General features: G+C 38.3%; 1 protein-coding gene and 1 pseudogene across 1 annotated transcript in view; one reads left to right on the forward strand and one right to left on the reverse strand.

The window, feature by feature from the left end:
* Ipo7 (importin 7) overlaps positions 1-2,665 on the forward strand; it is an 80,126-nt gene that overhangs the window by 4,596 nt on the left and 72,865 nt on the right. The window lies entirely within an intron of this gene.
* Positions 1,837-1,952, reverse strand: LOC111817729 (annotated as a pseudogene).

Genomic DNA, 2,665 nt, shown 5'->3' on the forward strand with positions numbered 1-2,665 from the left:
TGTTCTTTAGTTCTTTATAAATTCTGGAGAGCAGACCTTTGTCAGAGTGTTTATTAGTTAAGATTTTTTCAAAGTTTGTGGGTTGCTTTTCACTTTGTTAGTAATTTCTTTTGATGTGCAAAAACTTCTTAATAAGAGGTGGTCCCAGTTGTTAATTCTTTCAAGTATTTCCCGTGCGATTTGATTTTTGTTTATGAACTCTTTGCCTACTACCCCTTTGTCTTCAAGAGATCCTCCTACTTTCTCTTCTAGGAGATTTAGTGTTTCTGTTTTAATGTTCAGTTCTTTAATCCATTTTGACTTTAGTTTAGTGCATGGTGATAGACCTGGGTCAGGTTTTAGTTTTCGGCATGTAGAGAGCCAAATTTTCCAACACCATTTGTTAAAGAGACTATCTTTCTTCCAGTAAGGGTGTTTGGCCCCTTTGTTGAAGATCAGGTGGCTGAGTATGTTCCTAGAGGCCTCTGCATCTACTAATCTATTCCACTGATCCTCAGGTCTATTTTGTTGCCAATACCATGCTGACTATTACAGTAGCTTTGTAGTATAATTTCAAGTCAGGAATTATAATACCTCCTGCTTTGTCTTTGTTGGCCAGGATTGCCTTTGCTAAAATGAATGTTTTTGTCTTGATTACTTTTCTCTTATTGCTGAGACAAAATACCCCGCTCCCAAATTAAAGAGGGAAAGGTTTATTTTGTTGTGGTTTCAGTTCATAGCTGACTGCAAGGCAGAGTAGCACATGGCAGAGGGCAATAGTTCATGGTGGTAGCAGACAGCAAAAGGAATAAGCAAAACAGGAGGAGCAACAGAACAAGCCTATTTCCCTCCTTCATATTGTGTGCAGTCTACCCACCCCAATGAGTATGTGGGCTCATACCCATAATCCCAGCATTGGACCTGGAATCATTACAAACTCTAGGAGCAAGCCCCATGACTGTGTGAGGCTTTGGGGCGACTTCTAGACACACACTATATAACAGTTTTTTATTTTCTAATTTGAAGAGTCAGTGCATGTCTTTTACTTGGTGTGTTTTATAATTTACAGATTTGAGGCTTTCATTCTGCCCCTATCCCTACCCCTGTGCTCAGGATTAACCCCAGGGCTTTGCACAGTGCTCTGTCACTGAGTTACATTCTCAGCTTTACAAATCTTTGTTTTAAAGTAGCTCTTTGATAAATTGCCCATGTAGTACTCAAATTTTCTGTCCTCCTCCTTCAGTCTTCTGAATAGCTGAGATTAGTACTCTACTGTGCCTGGCAATTATTTCTATTTCACTTTCATTTTTTTGGTCTCCTGAGACAGGGTCTCACTATCTAGACCAGACTGGCCTAGAACTCATTTTCCCGCCTCAGCCTCTCACGTGCTGGGATTACAGGTGTGTGCCACTGCCTGACTGCTTCCCATTTTTAAACAACTTTGTTGGAGTGTATTTTGCGTACCATAAAGTCCACTTCTTGGAACAATCAGTGATTTTTATTTTTTTAGTAAGATTGAGTTGTACAACCATCATCTTATATTTTGTTTTTGTTTTTATATATTTAGTACAGGGTCTCACTACGCAGATCAGACTTGTAGTGATCCTCCTGTTTTTAGCCTCCCAAGCACTGGGATTATAGCATGCACCACCACACCCAGTCTCAATCACCCTTTCAGCACCCTGGGCCAGCACAGCATACCACACTGGGAGTCAAACCCTGGCCACTGCACTCTAAACAGGTGCTTTAGTCCATACGTGTCTTGATGAGCTCTAGCCTTAATAGATTAAATAAGGTGAGATACCTGCAAAAGAGCTAGAGGAAAGGAATCCAAAACGTGTAATGAGTAAATGTATGAAAGGCTTAGGATGTGATAGAAGTTTACTGTGTTCAGTCCTTCCTTTCTGTCTTCCACCTGAGTCTGATAAGAACAGATACTACTCTTCATCTTAGCCAAAAGGCCAAGAAGCGATTTTTTCTGCCTAATTCTTTCCTCACAGGTCTTAACTTTTTCAAATGTATTAGGAGATTCCTTTGGGTTCTTCCATAGTGATCACTATTTTGTTAAGGATATGCTCTTGTAAGTAAGTACGTGTTTGATTATCATGTATTCCTTTACTATTATATATGTTTCTATGAGGTAATGGAGCTTGGACTTTCATTTAGCACTGCCCTCTGAATAAAATCCTGGCTTAATGTCTTGCATCAAAAACAACTACATAAATAATCTTTTGATTGAATAAAGTATCACTCTAGATTCTAGAGTTCATATATATACATATGTGTATGTATAAATATGAGAAAATTGTGTAAGAAAGTTTTTGTAGAATGTTTTTGGGAAAGTATCTTGTAAAGATGAGACAAAATAAAAATCAGAACAGGTGTGGAGGTACATGCCTGTAATGCCAGCACTCCAGAGGCTGAGACAGAAGGATCATTACCTGTTTGAGACCAGTCTGGGCTGCAAAATGAGCTCAAGACCACCCTGAATAGCATAGTGAGACCTGTCTCAAAAAGAACCACCACCCCTAAAAAAATCAGAATATTTATATGACTGTGCAATAAAATAATAAATGTTATACTGACAGAAATCGACATTTTATATGATGGTTATTTTAGGCAAGGAGGGTAATGAAACTGCCAAAACATACAAAAAGGATTTAACTTTTTTTTTTTTTTTTTTTTT

The sequence above is a fragment of the Octodon degus genome, unplaced genomic scaffold (assembly GCF_000260255.1).
Source record: "Octodon degus isolate 3935 unplaced genomic scaffold, OctDeg1.0 scaffold00067, whole genome shotgun sequence".
Taxonomy (NCBI): domain Eukaryota; kingdom Metazoa; phylum Chordata; class Mammalia; order Rodentia; family Octodontidae; genus Octodon; species Octodon degus.